The sequence below is a fragment of the Canis lupus genome, chromosome 11 (assembly GCF_011100685.1).
Source record: "Canis lupus familiaris isolate Mischka breed German Shepherd chromosome 11, alternate assembly UU_Cfam_GSD_1.0, whole genome shotgun sequence".
NCBI lineage: Eukaryota > Metazoa > Chordata > Mammalia > Carnivora > Canidae > Canis > Canis lupus.
In genome coordinates this window covers 2,437,952-2,458,548 of record NC_049232.1, presented here as the reverse complement: position 1 = coordinate 2,458,548, position 20,597 = coordinate 2,437,952, and positions in this window count along the sequence as shown.

Below are 20,597 nucleotides of genomic sequence, written 5' to 3'. Positions count from 1 at the left end.
CCCAAGGGCCTCCAGGATCACCACCTGAGCTGAAGGCAGGCGCCCTCCACAGACCACACTTGGAGGACAATTTCACACATTTAATCCTTGAACCACTCTTTGTCCTTGTGCCAGGCCCTATAAATGAGAAAGACCTTCCAGGGTTACAAAGATGTAAAAGAAATACACAGTCTTTGCTTCAAGGAATGCATGGTCTTCAGTGATATTCGGAATCTTAGATAACATCAGAGACCAGGAAATACAGATGTGGGAGAAGAAGCTGGTGGGAACCCTGGCAGAATGGAGAGTGCAGACATAAATCTAGGAGCAGCCCATCGTGGCCATGTGAACATTCAGACCCAGAGTGGCTAGATCTTCTAACTCATCAGGAAAAGCCAGAAACCCAGATTTTTCTATGTATCCTCCCAAATTTTAACATTTGGCAACTAATTTTCTTTTAAAAAAACTACCCTTTAGGCCAAATAAACTTGATTCAGACTATGGGTGCCAGTCTGCAACTTCTGGTCCGGAGGGAGAGCCAGACACAGAATTAATTACAACGCATGCTAATCTAACAGACTTGCAAGAGGCCCTGGGAGCAGAGTGCTAGAAAGGCCTGAGAATCACAGCTTCCCTTTCTTGAGAACTAGAAGGTGCCAGGGGGTCTGGATACAATTACTTCATGTATCCACTTGACAATCTAGCTAGGAACTATTATTATTCCTTCTTCTTTATTTATTTATTTTTTTTAGATAAAGAGAAAGATGAGGAGGGGTAGAGGGACAGAGAGAATCTTAAGCAAATTCCATGCCCAGTGTAGAACCTGACACAGGGCTTGATCTCATGACCCTAAGATCATGACCTGAGCAGAAATCAAGAGTCAGACACTTAACCAACTGAGCCACCCAGGCACCCCATCCTTTATTTTTTAGATGAGGAAACTGAGACATTTGGATAAACTATACCCCGGGGCCACAAGATCACATCCTTACTGCCCTTCCTCTCACTTCTATTTCTCCAGCCCCTCTAAGTTTCTTGCTGCACCTTAAGACAGTACATTTCTGCCTCAGGGCCTTTGCATATATGGTTCCCTTCTACCTAGAATGCTTTTCCCCCAGAAAGCTTTCAGTCCTACTGCATTCAGATGTCAGTTTCTAAAAGTACCTTGTCAGATGGCCCTGCCCTGACTACCTGGCCTAGAGTAATTGCCTCCACACACACAGTGTATACCCTTACCCTGCTTTATTTTCTCTTTAGTGTGAATTATTTCCTGAAATGATTTAGGAAAGATTCAGGAAGAAAAGAAAGTGTTTACTATCTGTTCTGCCCATCACCAAGAGCGCTGCTGGAAAGCAGCATTTTTTGTTGGGAGGGAGTCCAGCACCTAGGACAGCACCTTTGCACACGGTAAGTGCTCCAGAGAACTATTTGCTAAATGGGTGGAGAGAATAAATAAATAAATAAATAAATAAATAAATAAATAAATAAATGGGTGAAGAGCGTTTGCCACTGGGCACCAGGCTCTAGGAGACAGAATATAAGACAGTCCAATCACAGTGGGTAAGATACTTGGGATTTACTTTTTAATTGCAAAAGAGTCTACCGACAATGAGATGTGAAATTCTATCAGAAACAGGTACGGAAAGGGAAAAAACCTGTTTAGCAGTAAATAGTCAAAAACCAAATACCCATCAACAAAAAAATGGGTAAATAAATTGTGGCCTATACGTATAATGGAATTCCTACTAAACCAGAGAGAGAGAGAGAGGTTTTCTCAGCAACATGGGCGAGTCTCGTCATGCCAAGTGGAAGAAGCCAGACACAAAAGCGGTAAGAACAGGCAAAACTGTGATAGAAATCAGAATAGTGGCTCCCTCTTGAGATTTGGGAGCATATGGCCTAGGAAGGGAAAGGTGGCTCAGGCAAAATGTACCTGAGCTTTTGTTTTAATGGGATATGGTGAGATAACCAATGCAGAGATAGCTTTCTTTGAAAGAAAAGTTTACTACTTATAATGCCCAAGGGAAGAAGGCATGCCAGGGCACGGGGGACCTGGGCCAGTTAGGAGGCAGAAGGAACGAGAGGATGCATGGCCAGAGCCCCTATCATGGTTTCTGAGGGAAGAAGGGTGAGGCAGATGGCAAATTTGAGCAACTGGATAGTATGCATAATTTTGGCAGGCTCTGGGCTCTAGGTCCCTAGTGGTGTGGTACCTGGCCCTGGGATGATTCAGGGCAGAAAGGATATTGCTTGGTGTGTAACAGTCAGCTAAGGAGGTGATTGGGGCAAGGGCTTTGATCGGTTGGTTTGCATATAAAAGGCGTGCTCACAGGCAACTTGCTCCCTATCTCTAGAAATGAACTATCTCTGGGAGAGATGATCTCTCCACAGCCAGCAAAGCATCAGAAGATGTCACATCATAAAATGCAGAAAATTTGGGGCACCTTGGTGGCTCAGTCGGTTAAGTACCTGCCTTCTGTTCAAGTCGTGATCCCAGGGTGCCGTGATCAAGCCCTACATTGAGCTCCCTACTTAGTGGGGAGTCTGCTTCTCCCTCCCTCTCTGCTCCATCACCCCTTCCTGGAAACTGCCCACTTAGTGGCATGGACTTTTATCCCATTATTAGAAATGAGGCTTTTTGAGGCTAGAAGTGCTCGCTAAGCACACAGGAACTACTCTGGGGGTAAGAACAGGGGGAGGAGGAGTGGAGCCAGACAGCCACAGTTAGGCCAAGCCTGAAGGCCGCCTGGGGTGGAAGGTCTCTGTGCACCAGCAAGGAGACCTCGGAGATGCCACCCTGATGCTCAAGCTGAGGAGGACCTGCTCATGTTGGATGTAGATGGTCTTCTGGCACCAGGTTCCCTCCCTCAACCCCCACCCTCTTCTAGCAGTCAGACCACCATATTAAATGCCTATGTCCTCAGGTCCCCATCCCCAGAGGCTGGAACCCCTCACCTTTTCTTTGAGGCCAGTGCAGAGCCCACTTGGCACAGAAGAGTGGGCAGGAACCACTGGGAATTGCAGCAGAATGTGAGTGAGGGATGTGTGTGGCAGTCATCAGAGTGACAGCTGAGATAGCGGAGCACATTATCTGCAGTGTCACCTCTCACACTGCACAGCTAAACACTGCCCAGAGCCGAGTTTCCAGAGGATGCTTTCTGTGACACCAAATCACAGGATTCAAGTCTTCCCTGCCTGGGACCAGCTTAATCAAGTGGCTGTGAGGCTGTTCCCAGCATGATTTTGTAGTATTACTATGAAATGCCTTCTTCAGGAGTGACCAAGCCCTGCCCCAGGCATGGACAGTCTGGGAGAGGAGGAGTGCCCCAGACGGCTCGCACAGATGGGCATGCAGATGAAGAGCCTGCAGCCCTGGGGTGCCGGCTCTGGGCCCCTGCAGAGAGCCCTGGGCCAGGGGCAGCTTCAAGAGTCCACTCGGACAGTCTTTCCTCCGTCCTGGAAGGGAACAGCCTAATTATAACAGCTCCTGGCCCGCACGGCTCTCAGCAGAGAGCAAGCCTGTACCGCCAGATGGGCCCACTCATTAGGATGGGGAGCATGGTATTTTTTATGTAAATGAGGGCAAATAAATCCATCAGAGAAATGTGAACAACAAACACAAGATCAGAGAGCCTGGACTTCATGGGCTCTGGCTGAGAGGAGAGAGGAAAGGTTGGGGAAATGCCCTCCCCACCCCACACCCCTGGGGATTGCCCCTGGGCACTCTGCCTGGGTGTTCTGAATTTGCCTGCCCAGGCCACCCAAGAGGGAGACTGAGGCCTCCAAGGTCCCATCCAAGACTGGGGCTGGCCTGACTACAGCCAGGAACAGAGGACTCTCAGGAGACAGTGGGAGGGCACTTGGAGCTGGACAGGGGTGAGGTCAGGCACATATGTGTCCAGCCCAGCTCCAACAGCTTAAGTGACCCCAGCATACGAATGGACACTGGTCAGATTCAGCCAGCAACCAAGGGGCTAGGGGCAAAAAAATAACCCACTAGGGTGCATACAGGGCCCATTCAGATCATCTGGACATCCCCAAGATGCAACACACCCAGCTCTTGCCCCAGGACAGGAATTCCCCGCTCCAGCAGCCCTGCCCCATCTGTCAAACGGTCCCGAATTGGGCATCTTCTCAGATCCCCCCCTTACCCTTCTCTCAGGGTAAGGATCCTGCCCAACCTGCAGTCCCACCAGCCCAGCTCCTAATTATCCTCAGCAAACCCCCGTGCTTCTCCATCTCTACCACCAGTAATGGACCTCACACCCTCATCTACCTGGGCCCAGAATTTATCTTCTCGATGGGGCCCAACCTGACCACCCTTTCAAATACCAAAACCTGCCTACTCATCCCCCTTATCCTGCTCTTTTTTTTTTTTTGTCTTTCTGTAGCATTAATCATATTCTAGCATATTAAATAATTTATTCATTAATCATGTTTAGTGTTTATTACCCACCCTCCTGCAATAAAATGTGAGCTCCGTGAGAGCAGGGGTCATTGTCTGTTTTCATCCTGATGTATCTCAAGTGCCTTAAAGAGCACTTTTATATAGTATTATTTTATATTAAATATAATACATATTATTTGAATGAGTGAACATGAAGTGTCCCCCGACCTCCCTTGTAATGAACACCACATGAGAACAGCTCTGGGTCTGACCAACTTCCCAGGCTTTGACTTAGGATTCAGATGAACAGGGTGGGTATTTTTCAAGTGTCATCTAGTCCAAAGTGGCAAACTTAACACAAGATGACTTAACAAGGGTCTTCTGGGTGGTTCAGTGGGTTGAGTGTCTGCCTTTGGTTCAGGTCATGATCTCAGGGTCCTGGGATCAAATCCTGTGTTGGGCTCCTTGCTCAGCAGAGAATCTGCTTCTCTCTCCCTCTGTGCTCTCTCTCTCAAATAAATAAATAAAATATTTTAAAAGAGAAAAAAGATGACTTAACAAGAAAAAAACCTCTTCGTTGGCTCTTGTAACTGAAAAATCCAAGAGTAACTAACTGGCTGAAGGCGTGGCTGGATTCCGATGAGCAAGTGATGCTGTCACCACTTGATCCTGTCAGTGCTGGCTGGAGCCTCAGTAAGCCTGTTCACGTGTGACCCCAGCAGCTTCAGGCCAACCCCCTCCCTGCCTCAATCCCATATGAGGGTTTCTCTTTAAAAGTCCCAAAAGTGGGGCACCTGGGTGGCTCAGTCATTGAGTGCCTCAGTGCCTTCGGCTCAGGTTGTGATCCTGGGGTCCTAGGATCGAGTCCCGCATCAGGCTCCCTGCTTCTCCCTCTGCCTGTCTCTGCCTCTCTCTCTCTGTGTCTCTCATGAATAAATAAATAAAATCTTTTTTTAAGAAAGTCCCAAAAATGCCTTGCAGGCCTGATTTGAATCAGGTGTACAGCCTCCACCACCACCCCACCCTGCACCAATTGTAATTTTCAAGGAATGGAATAGAGTGACCAGCCAGATGTGGGGTGCTGGAGTTGGCCTGAACCACATGGAATCAGGTGGAGAAGAGTGAGCTGTGACCAAAGTAGGGGCCATGGATGCAAAACAGGCATGAGCTGCTGTCCACTCCTGTGCAGAACAGCACCCAAGCAGTCTGGTTGATCCCAGTGCTGACAGTGTGGACCTGAAGAGGGACTCGCCTTGCCCAAAAACCCTGAGCTCCCCTCTCACCAACCCAGGCTCCATCCAGATAAGAAGTAATGTGAGACAGTCAAGATATCAAATATCCCCTTTAGCCAGAATCTGGCCTCACTTGCATGCAATGCGACTTTCCATGCACACGTTCTCCTGATCTACCCTCCACCAACCCCTAAAACCAGAAGCCATTAGGTCAGGACTAAGGATGGTCACCATCATCACCATCATGCAACATTTTTTTTTAAAGATTTTATTCATTTATTCACAAGAGACAGAGAGAGAGAGAGAGGCAGAGACACAGACAGAGGGAGAAGCAGGCTCCATGCAGGGAGCCCGATGTGGGACTCGATCCTGGGATTCCAGGATCACGTCCTGAGCTGAAGGCAGGCTCCAAACCGCTGAGCCACCCCGGGATCCCCACCATCATGCAACATTGTTGTAGAACTGCAAGACCACGCAATTGGATATGATAACAGAACATGAAGCTTAAATATTCAAAAAGAGTTGATGGTATTTGTATATGACACAATTGCAGACCTGGAGTACTCAAGAGAACTAACTGGGAAAAAAAACCCATGAAACCTAACAAAGTTATTCCGTGAGCTATCAAATTTATGTCCAAAATGTATATCCAAAAATTATATCCTATAATTTGTTACAGGAAACAGAAACAATAGCAGCTAGATTATGTAACAAAAGAAACTATATCATTCACAAAAAAAGGACAAAAAAATTTTAACTAGGAATAAGCTACTTGGAAAAAAATTATTAACATAAAGGAAGGCTGGAATAATTGGAGAGAACTTGCTCTTGAATACAATATCAAGACAAATTGTAAAGATGTTCTACAAGGTTCCATAGTGTCCCCTCAAAATTCATGTTCTCCCCGAAACCTCAGAATGGGACTTTATTTGGAAATAGGGTCATTGCAGATGTACTTAGTTCAGATGAGATCATACTGGAGTCGGGTGCATCCTTAATCTAAAACAACTGGTGTCCTCGTAAGACGAGGGCAAGAGACACAGAGAAGCACACAGAAAGAACACCATGTGACAGTGGAGGCAGAAATTGCAGTGATGTATATACAAGTCAAGAAATGTCAGGAATTGCCAGTAACCACCAAAAGCTGAGAGAAAGACATGGAACCGATTCTCCCCTAGAGACCTGAGAAAGGACAGTGCCTGCTGACATCTTGATTTTTGGACTTTTGGCTTCCAGAACTGCAAGAGAATTGATTTCTCTTGTTCTCAGCCACATAATTCGTGGTGATTGGTTATCTCGGTCCTAGGAAACTAACATAGATATCAATTCTCCCCATAGTAACTAGAAGTTTAATTCAATCCCAATCAAAGTCCTAACAGGATTTGGTTGGGCTCGAGGTTGGGTTTTTTGTTTTTGTTTTTCTTTTTTTGTTGTTTGTTAGTTGTTTGTTTAGGATAGTATTTTGGTGGGTTTTTTTCCTTCACCTTGTTTTCCGCAAGGAAGATATTTAAAAGTCTGTCCACAGAAACAGACTCACAAACACAGAGAATAAACTGATGGTTGTCAGAGGGGAGGGGAGGGGAGGGGAGGGGAGGGGAGGGGAGGGGAGGGGAGGGGAGGGGAGGCGGGATGGGAAAAATGGGTGAAGAGGAGTAGGAGATGCAGGCTTCCAGTTCCGGATTAAATTAGTCACAGGGATGAAAGGTACAGCAGAGGGGATATCGTCAAAGTAATGTAATAGCATTTTATGGTGACAGATGGCAGCTACACTTGAAACAGAGCAGACACTGGACTCGGGTCCCCTTAACCCTGACCACAAAACCCAGCATTATTTGGCTACCTCCATTAACAACAACGATAACCACAAAAGCTAAAGCTCTAAGCCTCTTGAGTAGCACATCTTGCAGGAATGGGGGGGAGAAGATGCTTACTACAAAGACTGGCAAAGACTGAATCAAACCAGTCTGTGCCAAGATGGCCCCCAGCACTGAACTTGCACCCACTTTCCCCCTCATTCTCATACTAAAAATCACACCCAGGGATGGAGATTAAACATTCAAATGAAACACAATGCAGGAGGAAGCATGTTCTGTCCACTGCGCCTGCGCCCCAACTTCCTGGGGTTCCCCACAACAACATGCTCATACATCAGTCTTTCCTACCTCAGTCCCTTTTAAAAATCCCTGGCAGTTGTCTAGTGAGCTAGTCTGACACTTTGGTCGGGTCTGTGTCTCCCTTCAGCTGCACCTGTCGCTCCAATAAAGCCTTGACTGTGTTCCTAAATTTGGGTTACTAATCCAAGGTTACTAATCTGGTAACACATTTGTGATACATATATACTTGTCGAATCTCTGTATTGTACACCTAAACTAATGTAACACTGTGTGTCACCTATACTTCAATTTTATTTTTTTTAAAGATTTTATTTATTTATTCATAGAGACAGAGAGAGAGAGAGGCAGAGACACAGGCAGAGGGAGAAGCAGGCTCCATGCAAGGAGCCCGACACCAGACTCAATCCCGGGACTCCAGGATCACTCCCTGGGCTACAGGCGGCACTAAACCGCTGCGCCACTGGGGCTGTCCATATACTTCAATTTTAAAAACAAAATAACAGGGGCACCTGGGTGGCTCAGAGGCCGGGGGTCTGCCTTTGGCTCAAGGCGTGATCCCAGGGTCCTGGAATTGAGTCTTGCATCAGGCTCCCTGTGGGGATGCTTCTCCCTCTGCCAGTGTCTCTGCCTCTCTCTGTGTCTCTCATGAATAAATAAATAAAACCTTTTTAAAAAATAAAAAGTAGAAACAAAATAACATAAAAGCAGGGGGAGGGGCACCTAGTGGCTCAGTTGGTTAATCGTCCACCTTCAGCTCAGGTCAGGATCCCAGGGTCCTGAGATCAAGTCCCATAGGGATCCCTGCTTATAGGGGAGTCTCCTCCTCCCTCACCCTCTGCCACTCCCCCTGTTTGTTTTCTCTCTCTCTCTCTCTCAATCTGTTAAATAAATAAAATGTTTTGGTTTCTTTTTTACATTGGTGGAAAAAGTCAATCTATCAGAATAAAAATTAAGTAATATTAGGAAATTCCTAAAAAAACAGGACCTGCATGCTCTCTGGGACATGATGAACTTGTGGCACAGCTACCAAGAGGGAAGGGTGGAAGCTGATGAGAAAGTTAAGAAATAGTCTGAAGTACAGCTAGGATTGAATATATGAGAGAGGAGAACCATCAGATCAGTCGGCAAACGTAGGTCATTCAATAAAAGGCACTGAGACAACTGGAAAGGTGACCAATTAAAGAAAATACTAACAAAAATTAATGCCTAGCAGAGCTGTACTCCTTTCACTAAAATAAAATCCTGATGGATCAAATATTTGAAGTTAAAAGATTCAAACAGAAATGTCCAAGTCAAGATGGTGAACCATATTCATATCATACCTCCTATTCCCCTAATAGTTGAGAAATGGCAAGAGAAAACAGCATTTTCAAATGTATAAGTGCCACCCCTCCCCCAACAGTACAGGGAAGAGGAGAATGATGCTTTTGGTGGACCATCTAGTTTGAGGAATTACTGGAAAATAAGAAAGCAAGTGAGGTCCAACTTACAAGAAAAACAGAACAGAGCAATTTCATGGTGAGGTAAGAATTTTCTCACCAAACCTCTGTGGTGCTTCTTGCAAAGGGATCCTCGACACCTAACTTTTCAGGAGACCCGGGGCCAAGGATTCTGGGAGGAGTGCCTAGGTGGCTCAGTCACTTAAGCATCCGACCCTTGATCTCAGTTCAGGTCTTGATCTCAGGGTCTTGAGATCAAGCCCTGCATCGGGGCCTGGACTTGGAGCTTACTTTAAAAAAGAAAGGTGGAGGGGAGGACAAGGATTCTCAGAGACAAAATCCAGCCTTCTAATAAAAAAATATCACTAATCAGATAAGATTTTCTTTCCATCTTATAAGGCATCTTCCATTTGCAGTGATTTTACAAAATTGAAACACACTCAGGAATTCCAGAAATCCAAAGGCTTTTGCCTGAATAAATTAATGTATAAGACATAGCTGATATTGTACGAGACACTGCGTAAACCACCATAAAACTCCCCGAGTATATTCCAACCCCACCAAGTACCACTTGCCATGTTTTGCTCACAGCTCTTTCTAAGAGGGAAATAAACAATCGGGAGTGCAGGGCTGCCCATTCACCCCACCATAGAGAGACACAGAAGATGCTGAGTTCAGACAAAACCCAAATTCCCTTCTCCTTCTCTCTTCCTACACAAATACTTTTCAGAGACTTCTCAGGCTTTTGATTAGCTATTCTCCAAGACCATCCCCCTGCAAGGACTGCATCTGCTAAAACGGAATCATCCTTCTGACAACATCGCTGAGTTTGGCCGAGTCCTGCTCATGTTCCGGCAGCCTAACGTGTGCTTTGACTTTGTTCCAGAAGTTGTGATGGATTTTCACTTTCACTTCCTCAGCCCCTTTCAGGCAGCCTGCAGAAACAGAGCTGGCCCCGCCATGGGAGCAGAACTTCCTGGCCTTTGCTGCACAGTTGGAAATGGGCTCCGAGTGTTCTTAAGAAAAGGGGAGCCAGGCCCCGCTATCCTGATCCTCGTCCCATGGGCAGCCAGCTGAGGAATAAACACAGCTGATTGCCACAGAGAAAACAACCAGGCCAGACAAACCCTGAGACAGCCTCACCCCTTGTTAAAATTAAAGCAACATTGACGTTTCATTTCACACCCACTGAGTTAGCAAAGGGAAGGAAAGTTACATGATGGTCCCAGATTCCAGTAAGAGTGCAGGAGCCAGACCCATCCCCACACACAGGCCTACTGAGCTTGACCATCCCCGGGGCCAGATCAGGACCCAGTATGCTCCCATTCCCTCAGCTACTCACTCAGGTCATCTCTGTTGCTTGCAACCAGAGTCCTGACTGCAACAGGAATCCAACACAGAGATGTTTAGCACATCCTTGCAATATTAGAGATGGCCTCAGCTTATCAGACAAGTTTACTAAAAATACTGATGATAATACTAATAATGACATATCAGCACAACAGAACTGGATGGGGCCTTAAAATGATAGAAAGACTGGGAGTGCCTGGGTGGCTCAGTGGGTTAAGCATCTGCCTTTGGCTCAGGTCATGATCTCAGGGTCCTGGAATCAAGCCTGGCATCGGGCTCCCTGTAGTGGGGAGTCTGCTTCTCCCTCACCCTCTGCTCCTCTCCCTGCTTATGCTTGCGCTCTCTCCCTCTCTCAAATAAAATAAAATAAAAATCTTTTTTAAAAAAAGAAGAGATATAACTGAAACAGGAACTCATAGAGATAGAATCATACAAGGATGAACAACTTCTATCCAAGAAACACAGCCAAAAGAATACAGAGACGGTTATATTCAGGATAAATAGCATTAAATAATCCAACGAATGGCTCTTTGTTATGGTAAAGGGTACAGTTCCCAACCTGAATACTGATGCCCACATAACAAATGGCATAGCACCAATGTTCATCAGGCAAAACTCACAGGAAGTACAAAGAATAGCAGACACTTCCACAGTAAAAGCCTGAAGGGCCCTCTTTTTTCCAATGATAGCACAAGGAGACAAAAATAAGGATTAATTAATTAATTAAAATAAATATATAGAAGCTTCGGCAAATAATCTCTTTTGTGCATCTTCCCTTTAAAAAAGCCTCCTCAAGATATTCTCTCTCTCACACAGACACATACACACACACACACACACACACACACACAGTAGCAATAGGATAAAACCCTCATGACCCCCAGCTAAGGAAAGGAAGAACCCAGAATGAGCCCCACTTCATCCTTCTAAATGTATAAGCAGTGGAGCCTGTGCTAGGGCAAGAGTGGAACCTCTGGCTGGCCTTCGTTCAACCCCCGTTCTGCACCCCAACCCCACTTCCAAGTGACCTACATACATGGTCACACTTCGTGTTCACGGCCCTTCTGAGGCAGATTCATTTTACAGATGAAGACACCAAGCTGTCAAGAAGTTGAGTAGCCTGACACGACCTCCGAACCTCAGATCTCAAAGGAAAAGCAGCCCCTGAAGGTAGGGTGGACAGTTCAAGGGGCTTTTCTTTTTTTCTTTTTTTTTCTATTTTTTTATTTATGATAATCACACACACACAGAGAGAGAGAGAGAGAGGCAGAGACATAGGCAGAGGGAGAAGCAGGCTCCATGCACCGGGAGCCCATCCCGGGTCTCCAGGATCGCGCCCTGGGCCAAAGGCAGGCGCTAAACCGCTGCGCCACCCAGGGATCCCGGGCTTTTCATTTATTGGCTTGTTTTCAGATTCCATTTTGGGTTTTTCCACCATCTTTTCCATTGAAAATAAAATCAATAAGAAAATCTGTGAAAGGATTAGCACCAGCCTTCCTGTCTAGGAAATCTACCTGGCTCCCTCCCATCACCTCTGGGCTCACCACTCTGACCCCTGTCCTCTTCGGGGCACGGCTATGGCTGGACGTCCACCCTTATCTGCGCATGAGGCCGATTCATGGTGGACACTCAGGCCATCCAGGGTGGATGCATTGATGAGGTCACCAGAAATGGTAGGAGCAAGAGGCACAGAGGCCATTCTCACTATAGGATCTCCCTCTGTCCCCAGGGCCCCCCAGGGGTCTGTTCTTGGCCCTCCCCCCACCCCACTGTGATTAAGCATTCTCCCTGGATCTCAAATCTACGTCCTCTTCCCCATACCTGGTTTGCACCTGCCCGGGGTTCAGCCCTGGCCTCAGTTGCCTGCTCTCCATTCTGGAGCACTCTTTCTTCTGCTTGCCCACTCCCCTATTCCTGTTTCTCCCTGGCCCACTGTGTCCTTCAGAGGAAATCTAGGCCTCACAGCCTGTGTGCTCCCCTGCCCACCGCTGCCCCTTCATACATCACACCAAAAATTCCACTTTCCTAAAGACACCCTGCATGCCCTTCCCACTGGCTAGGGAATTCTGTATATGTGGGTTTTTTTAAGATTTTATTTATTTATTCATGAGAGACACAGAGAGAGAGAGAGAGAGAGGCAGAGATACAGGCAGAGAGAGAGAAGCAGGCTCCATGCAGTGAGCCGGATGTGGGACTTGATCCCGGGACTCCAGGATCATGCCCTGGGCCAAAGGCAGGCGTTCAACCACTGAGCACCCAGGTGTCCTGGGAATTCTGTTTGGTTTTTTGTTTGTTTGTTTTTTTAATTTAATTTTATTTATTTATTCATGAGAAAGATAGAGAGAGAGAGAGAGAGAGACAGGCAGAGACACAGGAAGAGGGAGAACCAGGTTCCATGCAGGGTGCCGGACATGGGACTCAATCCCAGGTCTCCAGGATCACGCCATGGGCTGAAGTCTGCACTAAACCATTGAGCCACCCAGGCTGCCCATGGAATTCTGTTTTTTAAATAACAGCTTGGGGACACCTGGGCAGCTCAGTCAGTTAAGCATTCGATTCTTGATTTTAGCTGAGGTTGTGATCTCAGGGCTTACATGTTGGGCATGGAGCCTGTTTGAGATTCTCTGTCTCCATCTCCCTCTGCTCCTCCCTAGCTCTCTCTGTCTAAAAAAAAAAAAAAAATCTGTTATTGAGACATAATTCAGATGCCATAAAATTCAGTATACAGGGGCACCTGGGTGGCTCAGTGGTTGAGCATCTGCCTTCGGCTCAGGGCGTGAACCCAGGGTCCTGGGATGGAGTCTCGCATCAGGCTCCCCACAGGGAGCCTGCTTCTCCCTCTGCTTGTGTTTCTGCCCTCTCTGTGTGTCTCTCATGAATCAATAAAGAAAAAATCTTTTTTAAAAATTTAGTATACAGTTCAATCGTTTTTAGTATATTCACAGAGCTATGCAACGACCATCACAATCAATATTATTTTTTTAATATTATTTTTTTAATATTTTATTTATTTATTCATAAGAGACACAGACAGAGAGAGAGAGGCAGAGACACAGGCAGAGGGAGAAGCAGGCTCCATGCAGGGAGCCCGACGTGGGACTCGATCCCAGGACTCCAGGATCACACCCTGGGCTAAAGGCGGCGCTAAACCGCTGAGCCACTCAGGCTGCCCCACAATCAATATTAGAACATTTTCATTACCCTCCCCCCTCAAAAAAAAAAAAAACCCATACCCACTAGCCTCCCCTCCCTTTCCTCTCCCAATTCAAGGCAATCACTAATCTACTTTCCGTGTCTGCAGATTGCCTCTTCCAGACATTTCACGTACATGGAATCACATAGCTGGTCGTTTATCACCGACTTCTCCCATGGATCATGTTTTTGAGGCTTATCCACACTGTCCCATGTACCAGGACTTTATTCCTTTATCTTGCCAAGTGATATTCCACTGTATGAACATGCCACATTCTGTTCTATGCATCAGTAGAAGGATTTTTCACTTTGTTTCCACTTTGGGGCTATTGTGAATAATGCTCCTATGAATATTCATGTTTTTATTTTTGTCGGGTACATACCCAGGAGTGGAACTGCCGGGTCCTATGGTAGTTCCATATTTGACCGTGAGAGGAATGGCCCCCTCCCTGTCTTCCCAGCTGGCTGCGCTGTCTCATGGTCCCACCCGCAGTGTGTAAGCCTCCCCCAATGCCTCCATCCTTTCACCAACACTTGTTATCTGACTCTTTTATCCTCACCGTGATACTGAGTGTAAAGTGGTTCTTACTGTGGCTTTAATTTACATTCCCATGAGAGCTAATGATGTTGGGGGTCTTTTTATGAGTTCATTAGCCACTTGTCTATCTTTTTATTTAAAAAACAAAATAGATATTCCTGGGTGCCCAAGTGGCTCAGTCAGTTAAGCTTCTGCCTTTGGCCCAGGTCATGATCCCAGGGTCCTGAGATTGAGCCAAGTCAGGCTCCCTGCTCAGTAGGGAGCCTGTTTCTCCCTCTCCCTCTGACTGCCACTCCCCCTGCTTGCGCTCTCTCTCTCTCTCCCTCTCTGTCAAATAAATAAAATCTTTTTTAAAAAGTAGTGAGAATTCCTTCACAATCTCTTTCATTTCTGCAATGTCAATGGTACACCCCCTCTTTTGCCTAGCAAAATTGCATTTCTCTCCTCAAACCCAGATTTTACTTAACCAGCTCATCACCTTCCCATCACACACACACACACACACACACACACACACACGCACGCACACTTTCCTCACCACATTCTTCCATGTTCATGTCTGCCTCAATTACACCGTCACTTTGTCACCACCCCGTGTCACAGCCTGTGTGCTTACACATCAGGCTATGAGCTTTCCAGAGGTCAAGACGTCACCACTTCTGTCTTAGTGCCTGGCCCAGGGTGGGGCTGGCTGGACAGTCACTGAACTGGATGGGTCTGTGTTGATATCAAAGAAGAACATCAAGAACATCGCTGCTCTCTCTGGCAGTGCCTGGAAGGCAGGGAGTGAGGGTGGAGAAAGCAGATGTGAAGATAAGAGCCAGTAAGGAGACACCCTTCCACAGGTGAGTGACACCCCTATGGGTCACAAATTCTAAGGGTCCTGCAGCGTAACAGAGTCTCCCTACACCATATAAATCAGCTGCAAAGGAAGCACAGTGTGTGGACGGCTCTGGAGGCAACACTACACTATTAGCTATTCATAAAGTGCCTCTATGTAGCCCTTTTGCTTTCTCCAGAGGTATTTGGCATGAGGGACTTGACAGATAAGTTTGAAAGTTAAAACCAGTTCCCACTAATGCTTTCCGGAGGTCCTTTGGACGCTATCGCCGGCCATCTGAGTCTGTAATAAACACCCAGGGCTGAACAAAGCCTGGCAGGGCTGCTTCATCAGGGCTCAGGAGGTTTTATGGGATCCCTTTGCTAATTAAAATTCACTCTTCCAGACAGCTGTGATCTTTGGTGTCTTATGTACCTGAAAAATATATCTTGACATTTAAGCCATACTCGCCGGGATGGTGCTAGTAGCAATAATAAGCCACAAATTCCAATCAGAATGAAAATGCTAAATTCTGTGTTGAGGCTTGCTTTGAAGGGCAAGGACACCCAAACTCCTAAGGTTTGTCATGAATCCATCAACATCCAGAGGACCAACCCCTCTCCCTGTCCTTGGAATACAAGGCCATCACAACCCAAGGTCTGCTGCCCACTCCTGAAATCTGAGGCCATGACAACAATGAACCACCTTTTTGCTCTGGACAATTTGGGATGCTGTTATGGGCCAGCTGGCATCTGCACAGCATACGGTTCAGAAGTGCCCTGGGGCCACACAAGGTCAGGAAGCTGGGTGAGCAGAGTCTCCACCCCCACATCAGTCTCAGCCCCATGCCCACGATGGCATCCAGCCACCACCTCTGAGGGTCCTTGAACAGTGGAGAGGCACCTGAGCTGCTGCTGGGTCTCTGCTCCCAGGCATCCCTATCCTGGGCCCCCTGGCTTTCAGCCACCCACATAAAAGAAAGCTCCCAAGGCCTCCACCACATTCCCTCCCAGGCCCCCAGGAGAGAGAACCCACATAGCTGGGTGGGAATGCTCTGTAAGAGCAGCAGGGCTTTTCTGTCTTTGGAGGTTCAGGCCATTCACCCTGACCAGGGTGGCTCTATCATGTGAGCCCCAAACATACTCCCCCACCATGCATTTGCAGATACCACTGTTCAACCAGAATGCCCCTCTCCATCTGCCCCCAGGCCAGGACCACCCTCCTCATGGTGTCTCCCTTCACCTGTACCCCACCAACCAAGAAAGATCAACCACCTTCCTTCCGGGATCCCCTCATGCCTCTGGTGCAGACAGCCCTGAGGGGTCTGTCATTGCCTGTTCCCATATGCAGGGAACACAATGTCGACTCAGGGGTGCAGCCATGGCAGAGAGCACAAGGGGAGCTCTTCCCCGGTGGTTAGGAAGACCCACCATGGGCCTCATGGTCGTATCAGGCTCAGGGAAGAGGGGGAGCCCTGGGGTCTTCCCTAGTGAGAAGACCATTCAAGGAAACATTATCTTTGTTTCTTCTGCTTCCTCTAGGGGATGGCCAGAGAGCACAGCTTTTTCAGGGTACAGAGTCAAAAGACAAAGGCACAGTAGGACGGCCCAGAAATGGAGCAGGAGGGGGAGGGATACGGAACAGGTGCCCTGAGACCCCTTGATGATGCTCCGTGTCACCAAGCTGCTTCCTATTCTTTGCTCTGGGTCCCATCTGTCACCCGGCCACAAAAGGATTGTGTTAACAATACAAATGTATTACCTATTCACAAAATAAAATTTGTCTTTAAAATATGTACAAACGTGTGAGGTAGGTGCCAAGCGAGAAGCTGGCTACCAACACCACTATTGCTCTGGGACCCCACAGGCATGTCTGTGGGGGTGTCTGGGTAGGAGTGGTCGGAGGCACCCTGGGTGGGTCAACGCACCTGCTGTACCTCGGGGATGGCAGGAAGAAGTGGCCCAGCTTTTGCGGTGCTCGCTGCTAGGGATCTTCCTGAGCTCTCCACTTAATATTCTCTTCAGTTCACGACATTCTGACTGTGCCCTGGCTATTTGACCACTATTTGGTCTCCCTTTTTCTAACTCTTTTTTTTTTTTCCTTTTTCTAACTCTTATAGGTAGAATTTCTTTCTCTTTGTCTCTCTCTTTCTCTTCTCTCTCCCACTGTCTGGGACAATACTGAATGAAACAGTGCCCTGGGTATCAGCCTTATTCCTGATCAGCTAAGGATTATCTCTAGCCTGTCACCTCTAAGTGTAATTCTTGCTGTAGCTCCTTAGTAGATACCCTCTCCTAGTCCAAATCTACTAAGAGTTTGGGTGCTTTTTTGTTTTGTTTTGTTTTGTTTTAAATCATGAATGACTTTCAAATTTTATCAAATTATTTTTCTGCATCTATTGAGAAGGTCATCTGCACTTTTTATTCCTCTGCCCATTAAAGTGTTGGATTCACTAGTAAACTTTCCAATGTTAAATAAACATTGAGTTTCTGGAATGTCACAACCCTGACATAAATTGTTGGTATCTTTACCAACATATTGTTTTGATTCAATGTGCTAATATTTTACTTAAAAGGCTTTTTCATCCATGTTCAAAAGTGGATTGGCCCATAATTGACTTTTCTCCTAATTTTCTTGTCTAGTTTTAGTATTTCAGGTTTTAAATATTATGAGATGGGCTGAAGAGTATTTCCTCTTTTATGACCACAACAGTTTAAGACCAAGATGATCTAGGAGCACTGACGCTCAGTCTGCGGAGCATGTGACTCTTAATCTCAGAGTCGTGAGTTCAAGCCCCACACAAGGCATAGAGATTACTGAAAAAAAATTTTTTAAAAAGTCTTTCAAAAAGAAAAAAGGCCAAGATGATCTTCTCTTTTAATATTTTTTTAAAACTCACCTCAGTCTATTGTTCCCTGTATGAAAGATTATTTGCTAATAATTTAGTTCCTTTAAATGTTACTGGACTATTCATTCAGGTTGTCTATTTCTCCTTGAGGCAATCTCTTTAATTGCATTTTCCAGATGTTTTTAGAACGTTTTGGATATAAGGGCATGGAGTCATTCATATTTTTTCCTGCTATCATTTTAATCTTTGCTGTATCTTGTGTATATCTTCTTTTCATCCCTGAACTTTTGTGGGCACCTTCCATTTCTCCAGCTTTATTGAGATATACTTCACATTGCATAAAATTCCCCATTTACCATGTACAAGTCAGTGGTCTTCAGCATATTCACACCATCATGCAACTATCACCACCATCCAATTTTAGAACAAGTTCAAAATCCTCAAAAGAAACCCCATCCTCCCCCACCAGTAAAAGAAACTATATACCCATCAACCATCATTCCCCATTCCCACGGCCCTCTATGGCCTGAATTGTGTATGTCGGATGTTTAATTGTTTCACAAGTCAAAACAACAGGTTCCCTGGGTGGCTTAGTCAGTTAAGTATTTGACTCTTGATCTCAGCTCAGGTCTTGATCTCTGGGTTGGGATCCATGCTGGGTGTCGAGCCTACTTTATTTTTTTTAATATTTTTATTTATTTATTCATGAGAGACAGAGAGAGAGAGAGAGGCAGAGACATAGGCAGAGGGAGAAGCAGGCTCCACGCAGGGAGCCCAATGTGGGATTCGATCCCAGGACTCCAGGATCACGCCCTGGACCGAAGACAGGTGCTAAACCGCTGAGCCACCCAGACGTCCCAGCCTACTTCTAAAAAAAAAAAAAAAAAAAAGAGTCACAATAACATTAACAGGTATAAAATAGGTATCAAAATATACACAGAAAAAATATATATATACACAGAAAATTCTAACTCCTATCTCCACAATCCATAATCATTTTGGGCGGTTTTTTTCTGTATTTCTTTCTGCAAATATCAGGAAATGCAAATATATTTATTCCTGTTTTTCACCCTTTCCTAAAGGGAAGATAATATAATTTGCACACTATTAAATACCTTCCTTTCCACTTGTTATATCCTACAGCACATTGTCCTTCCGTTTTACAGTGGTGATGTTTATTTAAGCAGTTCCCTGTTGACAGGCCCTTGGCTGCTTTCCAGTCCTTCTGCCATTACAGATGACGCCATGGTGTATGACCTCATTCACAAGCCATGTCATACCTGTGCATATCTATCTATACAACCGAGCACCAGAGGCGGGACAGCTAGGTCAGAAGATAAATGCATTTGAATTTTTTATAGGCGATGCCACACCGTTCTCTGTAAGTGCTGTACAATTCTGCGTCTTCACCACCCGAGCTAATTCCTTACAGCCACACCACGTCATTTCAAATGTTAAGTTTTTTTTCCAACTGGCTTGTGAGAAATGGTGTCTAGGTAGTGGATCTCTCTTTTTTTTTTTTTTATAAGATTTTATTTATTTATTCATGAGAGACACACAAAGAGAGAAGCAGAGACACAAGCAAAGGGAGAAGCAGAAGGAGAAGCAGGCTCCCTGCAAGGAGCCCGATGCGGGACTCGATCCCAGACCCCAGGATCACACCTTGAGCCAAAGCAGATGCTCAACCGCTGAGTCACCCAGGCATCCCTAACATGGATCCCTCTTAAGAGTGAGATGGAGCATCTCTTGATGTTTAAGGACCATTTGCATTACTTTTTCTATGAACTATTTCCTCTGCTCATTTTTCTATTGGGTTCTGGGTCTTTTTCACACAAAAGAAAAAGGTCTGCTTAAATTGTCTATTGCTATGTATGATGTTGTGATTTATAAAAAGAAATGTGTTTGATCTTTGTCCTATTCCCTCTTCCCTCCTCCCCCAGGGAGCTCCCCAAATCCTCAGAATTTATGAGACTAGTGAGCATAACAAAGGTGACTTTTGTTATGTTTATGAGACTAGTGAGCATAACAAAGGTGACTTTTGACCCCCACCCAAGGATGGGAGCTGGCTGTAGAGAGAACCAGCCAGCATAGAATATTGGACCTTTCAGTCCCAGCCCCCTGATCTCCTGGGAGGGAGAGGGGCTGGAGATTGAATCAATCTTACCATTGGCCAATGATTTCATCACTCATGCCTATGTAATGAAGCCTCCATTAAAAAAGGACAGGGTTCTGGGAACTTCCAGGTTGGTGATGACATGGAGATTTGGGGAGAGTGGCTCCCCTAGAGAGGGCATGAAAGCTCCGTGCCCCTTCCCCATACCTTGCCCGATGCATCTCTTCCATCTGGCTGTTCCTAAGTTCTATTCTTTCATAACAAGCCAGTGTTCTAGTAAGTAAAGGGTTTCCCTGGATTTTGTGAGCCACTTTAGCAAATTAAGGAAACCCAAGGAAGGGATCGTTGGAACCTCCAATCAGAAGCACAGGTGATGGGACACCGGGGTGACTCAGCAGTTGAGCCTCTGCCTTTGGCAGAGGGCATGATCCCCAGAGTCCTGGGATCAAGTCCCACATCGGGCTCCCTGCCTCTCCCTCTGCCTATGTCTGCCTCTCTCTGTGTGTCTCTCATGAATAAACAAATAAAATCTTAAAAAAAGAAAAGAAAAGAAGAAGTACAGGTGATAACTTGGATTTGTCACTG